The 13,278-nt window shown below is 46.7% G+C and overlaps 1 protein-coding gene across 1 annotated transcript in view; it reads left to right on the forward strand.

Annotated features, from left to right (window-relative positions):
- Positions 1-13,278, forward strand: part of SREBF2 (sterol regulatory element binding transcription factor 2) — a 60,309-nt gene that overhangs the window by 406 nt on the left and 46,625 nt on the right. The window lies entirely within an intron of this gene.

Raw genomic sequence — 13,278 nt, forward strand, 5'->3', positions numbered from 1 at the left:
CCCTTCCGGGCGCTGCGGGTTTGAGCCCCGCCCGGTCGTTCCGCTCGGGCAGGCCGCGGGATCTGCTCCGGGGCGCCTCGTGTCCGGAAGCGCAGCGAGGGTCGTGGGGCCGGGAACGCGGAGCCGGGGGCGTCGCGGGGGCCTGGCGGGAGCAGCCAGAGTAGAGCGCGCGGCCGCTGCCTCCTTCGCGCTCCTACACGCGCGGTGCGAGGTCACGCTTGCCCGCCCAGTGGCTCCGCGTCGCACCTGTCACTCCACTCCCGGCAGCGTGGGCGGCTTTGGGATTCCCCGGGCCGGGACCCCAGGCTCTGCGCCCTCACCCTTGGTCTTCCCGGGGTTGAAACACGGCCGAGTCTCCTGGCGCTTGGGAAAACTTTGGGCAGCGAGCGGCTGCAGAAGCAAGTTGCTGATGAAGCGAGCGGTGGCGGCGGAGTGCGGACGCATCTCTCCGGGATAGAGACCCGGGCGCTTCTGCTGTCGCGCTGCAAAGGGAGTTGAGCAGCAGGAATTTTGAGTTGTGGCCCCTCGGGGACAGGCTGGGGAGCGGGTGGCCTTTGTTCCGGCGACCTTAACAGCGGAGAGGAAGAGCTGGTAGGAGCACAGGGATCATTTTGTGATCACGGAACCCAAAGTTTGGAGAGGGTCAGCGACTTGCTCAAGGTCACCCAGCTGGTTACGGAGCACAGTTCCTGGGCCAGTGTTGGTGTCGCTGCTCCATCAGGCTTTCACCTGCTCCTTGGGGGCGAGGAGTCCAGTGAATAGGTTAGTCATCATAATAATAACTCTGAATAGGTGGGCTCTAATGATATTCTAGGCCCCAAACGCTTAAATTGTTTCACTTATTCCTTACTACAGTCCCTTGAGATAGATACTCTTTTTGCTCCCATTCTACAGGAGACTGAGGCCAGAAGATGTTAACTTGTTTAAGGTCACTCATTTTAGATTGTCCAGAACCCATACTCTTAATCAGTAACTCAGGTGCATTGTGCTCTTGAGTTTACAAAGTGCTTTCATGTCCAAGATCTCACTACAGCCTTGCAGGCAGGTATGATGACTACAACCTCATTATACAGATGAGGAAACCGAGGCAGCAGAAGATTCTCTTCCAGGGGAAGAGATAGTGGCAACAGCTAATTAAAAAGAATCCGTTTTCCATTTTGCTTCTGTAACATTTCACCCCTTGGCCTGACTTTACTTTCTGATTTTGGTCATCCAGGCAGTGTGGTAAGACCCTTAAATGACGCCCCAAGTCTAACTACAGACTTTTCCACTGAGTGCTCAGAAATACAGAAATGTGTTGACAAATGGGGGAGGGAGGTTCTTGGAACTTAAGGGCAGCTAACATGTTTTGAGTACTTATGTGCCAGGCACCGTGTTAAGCAGTCATTGCACATTAATGTTCTCAATCCTTAACAATTTCTATCAGGTAGAGACTGCTTGTTATACTACGTTCATCCTTTCTTCATAGATCCTGAAACTGAGGCTCAAGGCAGTTCATTAACTTACCCAAGGTTACACAGCCAGTAAGGAGCATGTCCAAAGCTGCCTACTAGCAACCTCACACAAAGAAATTCATGTGCATTTTGCATTCCCATTCCAAAACTGATTCTTATTTGTCTTAATTTGTAATGTGTTAAAGTACCTGGTGGTTAAGTATTAAACTTATCCCTATAGATTTCTGAGTAATATGTATGTTGTGGAAACTACCACAGTGGTTCCGTGACTTCACAGGGCTCCATATTAGATTTGGGGGAAAATGGCTCCCTGTCTTCACTGGTCAACAAGTATTCAAGTGCCAGCTGTAGTTTCTGAGCTGTAGGGAACATGAAAAGATAGGAAAGATAGAATTTTATGGCTCTGTGGAGCTTGAGATGAATAATAACAAAACTGTAGTGCTGAGTATAGAACAGCTCACTGTTATGCAGAGCAGTTAGTGAAAGTAAGCGTGGAGGGAGCTTGGTAAAGGCTGACTTACCGGGAAGACCACACCAAGGAGATGGCCCTGGACCTGGGTCTTAGAGGAAAGAAGGGTTGGGTGGGCTGAAGGCCAGTGGTCTGCAGGCACAAATATCCCTGAAAACTTACCCATCCATCTCCCTCCAGAACATCAGCCCCATGAGGGCCAGGGCCTTCATTTTGTTTCTTTCACCTAGAATTAAATATTTGTGGAATGCCTGAATGAATCCAGGGACCTTGAGCTAGGCAGGATTCTAAGTTATACTAGACTCAGCCCTTGGTGTTGGGTTAGGTCAGAGCTGGCCAGCCCAGATGCTTCTAGGAGCTGGTTGGGTGAGAAGAAGAGACGCTGTGGGTAGTGGGGGAGAGCGGGTATGTGCCACCTCAAGAGCGCATGCCAGCCTCTAGGAGGCAGCCATGTGGGTGTGAGGTGGTGATCCTAAGAGGGTGATGGGATGGGGATAAGAAGTGGCCATTGTGCAAGGTGCTGGATGTGACAGGACATGGCCTCAGTGAAACTTGGCCCTGAAGGCAGAGCAGAGGTGGAATTCTAAGATCCCATTAAGGCTTTGATCCTGGGCATTGGGAGGGCTCAGAAGCCAGCAGGAAGAGCTGGTTTGGGGAGGTGATGAAAATTTGTCTTAAATGGACTGAAATTGAGGTGCTAGTAGGAAATGGGAGGCAGATAGGAGAAGGTTAAAACTGGGGATGGAGATTGAGGACTAGTCACCCACCCATATTGATGAGTTGAGGATAGAGGTGAGAGGAGAAGATGGAACCGGACGTCAAATCAGGTGAGGGAAACATAATAACCTAAGCGGAAGTGAGCTTTTTGAGGAGCAGTTAGTGGATGATGGAGATGGTGCTGCAGAAGACAGCAAGGATGACAAGGCCATGAAAGGACTCATGGGATTTGGCAATTAGGAGGTCCAGCTTTGACACAGCAGTCAGATGAAGTGGTCTGAGGCTAGGTAGACCAGAACGAAGCCAGGAGTGAGCGGGTGGTGGACCAGTAGAGGCAGCTGTTCTCCGTGGAGAAGGTTGAAGAAACTTTGCAGCGAGCTAATTTACTTTATGTCCTCATGGATTTGCCTGTTCTGGACATTTCATATAAATGCAGTCATACAATATGTGGCCTTCTTCACTTAGCATAACGTTGAGGTTCATCCGTGTTGCAGCACGGTGTTCCCTTATATGGATACACCATGTTTTGTTTATCCATTCATCAGTTGTTGGACATTTAGGTTGTTTCCGCTTTTTGGCTGTTATAAATGAAGCTGCTGTGAGCATTCGGGTACAGGTTTTTCTGTGGACATATGTTTTCTTTTCTCTTGGGTAGATCCTCTACGGTTTTTGTTGCTGTTTGTTTTTTCCTAGCGCTCATAGTAGCCCCATTTATTCACTTGCTTACTTTCCATGTTCCCGTAACTAACGCAGCCTTAAATCTTGTGACAGAAACTCAATTTGGTGGTCAGTTCCTTTTATCGCCCTTGTTGATGTCTCTCCTGGAGCCTTCCCTCTTTTTGCCCCATCTGATGGTTGTCTAGGTCTACTGTTTCGCACTTATCCTGGGTCTACCCTTAACCATCACCCGGGGTCGGGGGCGATGTTGAAGCCCTTGTTCCCTAGTTCTTGTTTTTTTTTTACTCCGTTGTTTTGATGGAGCACATCTTCCAGTAGCTTCCTAAGGAAGTGTACTTTAGAGGTAAATTTGGGGGGCTTTACCTCTCTAAAAATATCTTTATTCTGACGTCTCCAATTTGATAGTTTGGGTGGGTTTAGAATTTTAGGTTGAAGGCATTGCCTCATTGTTTTCTAGCTTCCAGTAGTTGAGAAATCTGATACCATTTTGATTCCTGACCCTCTGTGTGTGACATGTTTTCCCTGAAAACTTGTGGGCTCTGGTCTTTGTCCTCGGTGCTCTGAACGCCACGATGGTGTCCACTGATGGGCTGAGCTGTCTGTCACTGCCCCTGCGTGGTGGGCTCTGAGGGGCTCACAGAGTCAGAGACCTGCATTCAGGCAGCCCTCCTGCTGGTAGCCCACCCTGTACCCTAGGCTGCAGAGTAACTTGCTGTTCCTGAGCCTTTGCGTGGCGCTGGCTTGGGCCTCTGCTGGCTTCTCCCAGCAGTCAGTTCCGTCTGGCACTGAAGAGGCGCTCTGTAAAGGTGTGTCTAACGAGGAAAGGAAGGCACTTCGGGTTGAGGTGTTGGGTGGGCCCCTAGTCGAGGTGTGCACATCACTGGGAAGATCGGAGTGGCCAGCCTGGTGTCGGGGAGGGTGTGGCCAGCACACCGCTGGCGGGGAGGTGAGGAGACGGGTAGAAAGAAACTGGCTGCATGTTTCTCCAGTGAGTCGTACTTCGGAAAAACTGCTCAGTGAGGTGAAGCATAGATCTACTTTTTACCCCTTTTTGAAGATGTGAGCTTTCTCTTGACACTAGAGTATATATCCCTATCTCTAGTGTTTGTCTGGAAAGAGCTGCTGCTGCTCTTAGCTTATTTATTTTCTGCCAGTTTTTAGCGCCTGGCCTCATCCGGTTCCATGTCGTGGGATACATCTTCTAGGGTTGCTCAGACCGCTGAACCAGGCTCCCAGGGTTTCCCCTTCTTCCTGGCTCTGTTTGGTTTCGCCCTTGACAAACGTTGTTGCATTCACACCCAGGCCTTTGGCCCAATGTTCTTGAGCGCTGCCTGCCTCTCATGTCAGTCTTTTCTGTCATTCTCATAGTCAGCTCAGGTCTTGGCATTTTTTCTTGGCATTTTTTTTTAAATTATTTATTTATTTATTTATTTATGGCTGTGTTGGGTCTTTGTTTCTGTGCGAGGACTTCCTCTAGTTGCGGCAAGTGGGGGCCACTCTTCATCGCGGTGCGCGGGCCTCTATCGCGGCCTCTCTTGTTGCGGAGCACAGGCTCCAGATGCGCAGGCTCAGTAATTGTGGCTCACGGGCCTAATTGCTCCGCGGCATGTGGGATCTTCCCAGACCAGGGCTCGAACCTGTGTCCCCTGCATTGGCGGGCAGATCTCAACCACTGCGCCACCAGGGAAGCCCGGCATTTTTTAAAAAGTGTATTTTTGCCCCTATACCGAATAGATCTTTTCTTTCCTCAATTTCATAATTTAAAAAAGAAGTTCTTAAGCAACTTTATTCAAATAGCGCTCCCTGAATATCAACTTGTCTATCCTGCTGGATTCTTGTCTGAACTTTATTAGCGTGCACATGAAATGTTACAGCATTTTCACTTACAGGTTGCTGTATGTTGAAACAGTTGAGGTATAGTTGCCTGTGATCCAGTGTAATTCATCTGAGGGGGCGAATACCTATCCATGTCCCTGTGGAACATTTGCATCATTTGCAGTTTTTCATTAACATAAGTACTGTTGCCCTGAACACAGATGAGCAGATCACTTTGGAGTTAGTTCGTTGGTGCGTGTTTCTCATCAAGGACTCTTCAAGTCAAGAGCTGGGTGACAGCTCTTACACACTGCCAGCTGTAGCCCTTTCATTTTTTAAAACTTTTCCAGTGTTATAAATTACTGTGGTGATTGGAACTTACCACTTGGAAAATATTTTAATTTTTTCAAAAAGGTGATACATTCATATGGCAAAATAAAAACTATGAAAGGGTACTGTGAAAAGTCTTGCCCCCAGCCCTGTCACCATCTGCTTAGGGCCCACAACCCCAAGTTATTAATTTTTTAGTTTCTTTTACATCCTTCAAAACTTAATGCAAATAGAAGCAAATAACAAGTATGGATTTTCATTTTTGCCCCCCTTTTTATTTTTCGCAAATAATATGCTATAAGCTGTGTTCTTCTGCAGCTTACCCTTTTTTTTTTTCACTTAACAATGTATCTTAGAGATCTTTCCAGTCTTTTTCACTGCTGCATGGTTTTCCATTATATGGATGCACTGTAATTCATTCATCCAGTCCCTTTTTGATGGACATTTGAGGGTGTTTCCAGTCTCACTATGAAAAACATGCTGTGGCGAATAGCTGTGTAAATTCATCATTTCACACATATGCAGGTGTTGGAGCAGGATAAATGACCAGAAGTGGGTTTGCTGTGTCAGGGTGGGGTGGTGATATCTACACCATAGGTGCTGTAAGAGTCAAATGAGATAAAACATATGAAAGGAAGGGGCAGGAACTAACATTCTCTTCTGGCTCATCTGTGGTTTTGATAGATCCTGTCAAACTGCTCTCCGCACTGGAGGTACCAGTTTACTCCCCCACCAGTGTGGAGGAGAGGGCCTGTCCTTCTCAGCTTCGGGCTAGAGTCTGGAACTCTAGTCCCTTATTCTGCCTGTCTCTTTGCCGCCTGTATGCCGGTTTAGGGCTGATGCTGCCCCAGCCCCCCAACAATGCACATGTGTAGACCCCTCTGTCCTGGCCTCCTGGTTCCTCATATTTCTTTTCTATACTTGAGATCACTGGACAGTCAGTGGGCAGCCACCAGCTTTCTGAGCAGTCCCTTCCTGTGCCTCTGATGTTCCCTTTGCTTGCCCAGGACCCTAGTGGTTGCGACTGTTTTACTCCTCTGCTGCCTTTGGTTTCTTGGAGTGATCTTTGTCTGGTTTGCTTGCTCTCTATACTTTAAAAATTGCTCCTGAAGGTACAGCAGTTCCTTATTTTCAGCCCTCTGCCTTGGGGGACTTGAAAAATGACTTCTTGCTTTACATTGTTTCAGTGGGACTCTTCTGTCTGGGTTCCTTTTCTTGGTGTCTTGGTGGCAGCCCTTGCTGCCCCAGAATTTCAGTGCATCCTTCATCCTCGCATAAAAATTCTTTGGGGCTCTCCATTCCTGTAAATAGTGTTCTGGAAGTTGATTCCTTTCATTCTAATTCTCTTCAGACCACCTTTCACCAACATCTGTAGACGTTTTAGGAAATGCCCTTTTGTTATGAATAGCCTCACTTCTCACAATACTTTCCTTTGAACTTTTAAAAGTCAATCGTGGTAGTTTTTCTGAGCTAGTTGGGTGGGCTTTCTGTGATTATTTGTTGGGCAGGACTGAAATTGACTTGTGATTGCTGTTTTCCATTGTGTGATTCTTCTTACAGACATACACTGTATTTGATAACGAAAATGGGACCGTTTCATCTTGATCCTACAGGTGTACTATCATTTATCCTGATGTGCATCATTTCTCTAGGTGAAGGTGACTGTCTTGTTCTTTATTAATTACTGACTGTCTCTGCAGTCACTGCTACTTTTCCATCCTTCATCAGGTTTTGAAATCACACTTGTAGGCAGCACCCGCTACGTGCCCAGCACCGTGTCTGGTTAGACCTGCAGTTAAGACCCTTACAGAGGGCCTGTTTTGTGCTGGGCTCTGGGTACAGCACTAGCAGGGTAAGCAAGGTCCCTCTACTCACACAGTGTGTATGGTCCTTTACCTACATTGTCTTTTGCTCTTAATTTTTTCTCCAATTACACGGTGTGTTACAGATGAAGAAACTGAGACCCAGATCACAACTAGTAAGTCGTAAAATGGTGACCTCGGTCCACATGAGTCCAACTCCAAAACCCATGTACTTTTCCTCTACTCCATGCCAAATCCCCGTCTGGGGTAGCGGGCTTCAGAGTTGTGAACACAAGGTGGAGTGGTGGGCTGAGGCTGGAGAGTCCCCGGATCCTCTGCTCAGGTACACATTCAAACCACATGTGTTTATCAGGAAGGGTCTGCCCTGAGCTGGGCACTTCAAGTGACTTCCCCTGGGTCCTGCAGCACTTCTCTAAGCCTTAGTTTCTGCTGTGGGGTGGGGAGTGGGGATGTCTGCATCACAGGTGTTGTAAGACTTGAGTGAGCTACAGCACATAAAAGGAAGAGGGCAGAAAATAACATTCTCTTTGACTCTATCTGAGAATGAATGAGGAACTACAATTTGCAAGTTGACTCTTAGGACCAAGGGCCGTTTTTTAGAATACAGTTTTGGAATGTTTGTTCTTTTCCTTTTGAAAGGGCTTTCGTGGGGTGGTGGATGGGACACAAAGGAGCAGTCACAGAACAGGGTAAAGTGTTCCACTTCCGGACCACAAGCCTCAAGGATTAAACTTTGTTGACATGATGGAATATTTTAAAGAGTAGCAGATCCCAGAGCCTGGACCTCAAAGTAGGGCTCTCTGGGGAACCTCTGTTTAGAAACTAATCCTAAACCATTGAAGGGCTTGGAAACTGGAAAACAGAACTCTTTCTGCATCTCTCAGGCCTTTGGAATTGCTAATGAATACATGTCTAAATGTCCCTTATAATCTGGCTTCTGCATCTGGTCTGTTGGGTTCAGGGTCTAGTTTGGAACAGTGATGAAATTCCTCCGGCTGCTGAACCAGATGTGGAACTGCCTTGTTAAACTGGTGTCGTCTTGGCTCAGGCCCTCACCATCCCATAGCAACAAGTGGAAATAATGCTTCTTCCTAAGTGTGAACATTCCTACGAGGCCTTACGCTTTATAGAAGTCCTTCTGATACATTTGTCTTCCTAACAGTGCTATGAGGCGCTTGATTTTTATATCCATTTATATCCATTTTGCAGATGAAGACATAGAGACAGATAAAATGATTTGCCCAAGGTTTACTGGGCTCATGAAGTGGAGTCAGGAGTTGAACTTGGGCCTTCTGACATGGGCTCCTGTACTCTTCCCTGCCCTGTGGGAATGAGGTGGGAGATGCCCTGACTCAGGAAGCCTGTCCAGGAGCCCCTGTTCTGGTCAGAAGTTTGCTTTAAAATTTTTTAACTTAATTAAAAAAATTTTGTTCATTCCAGTTCAGCGGGAATATCCACTACATTCGCAGCACATCACTAGACTCTGGGGTGTTAGAGATGAATGAAACAGTCCCAACTTTCACGGAGCTGACATCTAAGCAGCCAGTCAGAATACAAAGCAAAATGCAGAAGAGGCCAGAACAGAGAAATAAACTCCAAGTTTTTGGAGCACTAAGGAAGGGAAGTAGGAAAATCTTCACAGAGACTTTGGCATTTGAGCTGAGTTGTGAAGGGTGAGTGAACAGCATTTTAGAAAGGAGAATTTGGAAAGGCAAGATGTTCATTTTGACAGAGCTGGACCAAAGTTGGGAATAATTTGGCATGTTCTGGGCATATGTGATTCAGTGTGGCCATAGTACAGTGTAGAACAGAGGGTCTCAAACTTTAATGTGCCTAAGAGTCCCGCCAGGGTACAGCCACTTTGAAAGGCTTGGCCACCGTGCTCGGGTGATTTGCAGGCTATACTCTTGATGACTGTTGTTTGTTGTCTTCCTCAAACACAGCTTTGATCAGGTCCCTCTCCTGCTTCAGTGTGTCCTGTGTCAGTCAGGAGGCCTGGTGATAAGCAGCAGAAGCTGCCTCTGGCTAGCTCAAACAGAAAAGGAGTTTATTGGAAGGATCAGAATCACGGACTGATCAGAAAACCTGGAGAGTCAGACTTGGAAAATGGGCTGGAGCCAAGGGCGGCTCAGCAGCAGAGTCCAGCTGAGGATAGCCTGGAGCAACCTGTTTAGGGCCGCGCTGCCTCAGTGATCTCTGCCTTGTCTCTGCTTCCTGGGGTCATTCCTGCAAGAGTCTTGTTCCTGGTGGGATCATGCATTCATCAGAGCCGACTGGCAGGAAGCCTTACCACCAAGACCACCCAGTGGGCGTTCTCCAAAAGGAAGATCAGGGTGCTGATGGGAGGGTCGGGTTGAAGGATGACAGACAAAAGAAAAGTTGCAGATGTCCACTATGTTTTCTGTGCTATGCCGTATGGCGCCGTTAAGGCCTTTCACAACTTAAGTGTAAGCAGCTCCACCTCTCCACTCTGTTCCATGTGCTGTCCGCTGCATCTCCTTCCAGGACATTTCCTGGTGCTGTGGTTTTGCTCAGACTGTTTCCTTTGCCTGCAATACGCCTCCCTCTCTAACTCATGAAAGTCTCTTCACTCTTCTAGGCTCCGCTTTCACTGCCTGCCAGGATGGGTCGGTCCTCTCTCTGCCCTCTGACAGCCCTTTCTTTGTGAGGCACCTGTCTGTTCTCGCCCTTGTCATAGTGTGTGGAGTTGGTTGGATTTCTCCGTCTTCCCTGTGAGGTTGAGGGGTGGGAAGGGAAACAACACTTCGGAGTCCTTCCGCTATGCTGGGTCCCACTCCCGGCACTGCAGTGCACGGTGTATGCGCGTGCTGGGTGGCTGTTTGTAGCATGATTTAATAACCTGCTTTGCAAGTATTATTTTTGTCCTTAGTCTGAGGGAGATTTGGGGGTGTGGTAATGAATGGAAGGGTACGTTGGTGAGTCATTGGGGGTCTTTCACTTTTGCCTGAATGCTTTAAGGACTGAAAAAGGTTGAGATCCCCAGCTCTGGAGATTCTACCCGCAGGAGGACAGTTCAGGTGAAGAAGTGGCTTTTGCCAGACTTTGTGGACACTCGGTCACCTGGCATTGTGCAACGCCAGGCCCTCGAACAGGATTGTGCGGGAGCGTTCCTTGGAGTCTTACTCTGTCTGTTGCTCAACTTTTAGTCTCTTGTTCCAGGAGAGTGAAAGGGAGAACAATGCGATGCGGGTGGGAGCAGACGAAGAGTTGGGAGTTACAGGACACCTGGGAAGACACTCCTTCCCTTCCCCAGCTGGGGGTATTCGTTCTCATTCGAGAATGGGGCTCCTACTGAGCATCTGTCTGATGCCAGGCTCTGTCTGGTGACATCTATGCAATAATAGAAACGAAGCATCTGTCCAGTGTGGTGGCTAACAGCTTGACTCTGAATCCCAGCTCTGCCACCTGCTGACTGTGTGACATTAGACAAGTTACTTAAGCTCTCTGTGCCTCATCTTCCTTGTGTGTCAAGTGGAGGTGATAATGGCATCCATCTCAAAGTGTTGTGGAGATTAAGTGATGAAATCTGTGTGAAGTGCTTAATGTAATTGCTGACACATGGTAAGAGCTCAGGAAACATGAACAATTACCGTACTATTTTTATTATTACTGCTAGTAATTGGCTTGAGTTTTTTCTTCTTAATTGTTGTTCTCAAAGTCTGTTCTTGATCTCTTTCTAAAAGCAAGCATTTCAAAGTAATAAATGGAATAAGATGGACAGCCTTTCAAACAGGGAGTGTCAACAAATCTGATGCCTTTAATTTGGTGTTGGGTAAGGGCTGGAGGCCTGGGTTCCCGGCCAGGACACAGGGTGGGGCTGTCGCATGGGTGGGGACATTCTAGAGCCCAGTAGCTGTGAGGTGGGGCAGCCCCAGGGGTGGAGGGACTCCTGAGAGGAAGCCCCCCAATGTGCTTGTTGGGGCGACTTCTGGAGCAGGGTGACTGCGGAAAGAGCACCGGGCCTGGGCGAGGGTGGAGGAGGCTCCTGCCCCAGCCTGCCGCTCGCTGACTCACCTGCCTCGCACCCCCTCTTTGGACTTGGACTTGGACTTGTTTCTTCCTGTGTAACAAGCCCCACCACCATCACCACTTCCAGGCGCTTCTGTGCCAGGCACTGTTGTAAGTGCTCTGCATAGAGTAACTCATTTAAAAGAGTGCTCGAAGCTACCTCACGGGGTGATTTGAATTGTATACCGGGATGTGTGGAACTGCTAGCAAGGTGTTAAAAGCAGAAACAACTGGGGACTACCCCGGCGGTCCAGTGGTTAAGACTCTGTCCTTCTAATACATGGGGCTCAGGTTCAATCCCTAGTCAGGGAACTAAGATCCCGCATGCCACGTGGCACGACTTACAACTGAGTGACACTGCTAATGAAGTTCTTTTCTAGTAAAGAAAAAGAAATCACATTTAAACTTTGTCTATAAATACACCCATACTCACACACAAACATGAGATAAATCTCAGTAAAAATCAACAACAGAAGCTTTTTAAGCAACATACTCCCAACAGGTTCCTCTTGCATCATGCGCCGTTTTTCATCCCATCACTCAGCCGCTGGCCCTGGCAAATGTTTACACAGGGTTTCTTTGCCAGAACATGTGCCTCTTGAAGGTGTTCAGTTTTGTGTCTGGCACATGGTTGGCTAAGTTAATGTTTGTTGAATGCACGTCTTAAGGGATGTGTCTTTATTGATTTGTTATTTATTTGAAGAAAGGAGAGGTGTTCTAGAAAGGAGCATCTTGTAAGGCAGAAGGTCTCATTTGGAGAATAATTTAATAATTTGGGAGGAAGGTATACTTGCAAAATGCATTCAGGCAAAAATCTCTCTCCTCTACTCCCCCATGAATCAGTTACATGGGTGTTGCCCTGAGATGAATCTTCTTCCATTAACATTGAACTTAATATTGAGAGTAACGAGATGGATTACATTAAGTGCCCCCCTCCACACACACCCAGATTCCCCGTACTTTACTGTCACTCCAGGTCTGTCTTGCATCTTTCTCCCAAGTTGTAAAATCCAAGAAATGTTTGTTTTGTAGGGGAAGATAGAGTGCATAGAGGGGAGACTCAGACAAACCTAAATACAGATAAAAATTCAGGTCTCAGCTCAGCCACTTTGTAGCTTACATGAGAGGCTTGGGAAAGTAGTTTAACTTCTCTGAACCTTATTTTCCTCACGTGTAAAGTAGAATAATAATACTAGCATCTGGGTTTGTGTAAAGTACTAAGTAGGTATCAGTGATAGCTATTGTCATGTTGTTCACATAGAATCAATATGAAATTAATTTTAGTCATAACCACCTTCTGTGCATTTAAATAAAATATGAACTATAAATTTGATTTCTAATTAGAAAATAAGTTTTATTAGCTTTGTCACTGAGTTGTTTTTGCTTTTAAACATCAGTAATGAGACCATTGGCTTTTATTCAGAGGTTAAATTGGAATCTAACCTGGAGATGTCCCTTTTTCAAATGTTACGATAAAAAAGAAACTGAAAAAGTCAAATACATTTTATTACGTGCTGGACATATTTCTGTATATTAATATGCACCCATTGGAGTTTGGATTATTCCCATATTTATAAGTAAACAAGCAGTCTCAGGGAGAGTAATGAATTTTCCAAAGGCAGCACAACAATTACATTACTAGATTCACAACCCAGTCCTGCTGATTCCACAGCCAGTTCTCTTTGAATTTAAACTTGGGAATCCCCATGCTGTTTGGCCTTCCAGTTAAGTCTTGGTTTACCTTTTTGACCTCCTGCTTTTCTTCTTTAATATGATTCTTTGCCACACTTCCTTCACACAGTCCCTAAGAGATAGGTGGCCTGTTTCCCAGTTTTCATACATAACCAGAACTTTTAATTGATTTTCAGAAGAGTCTCTCCCTCAGTTGATGAAGTTATCCTAGTTTTTGTTTTAGCTACTTTGATATTCTCCTCTCAAGTCAGAATTTAGCCCTAAGTTTTGG

The sequence above is a fragment of the Balaenoptera musculus genome, chromosome 10, assembly GCF_009873245.2.
Source record: "Balaenoptera musculus isolate JJ_BM4_2016_0621 chromosome 10, mBalMus1.pri.v3, whole genome shotgun sequence".
Classification (NCBI taxonomy): Eukaryota; Metazoa; Chordata; class Mammalia; order Artiodactyla; family Balaenopteridae; genus Balaenoptera; species Balaenoptera musculus.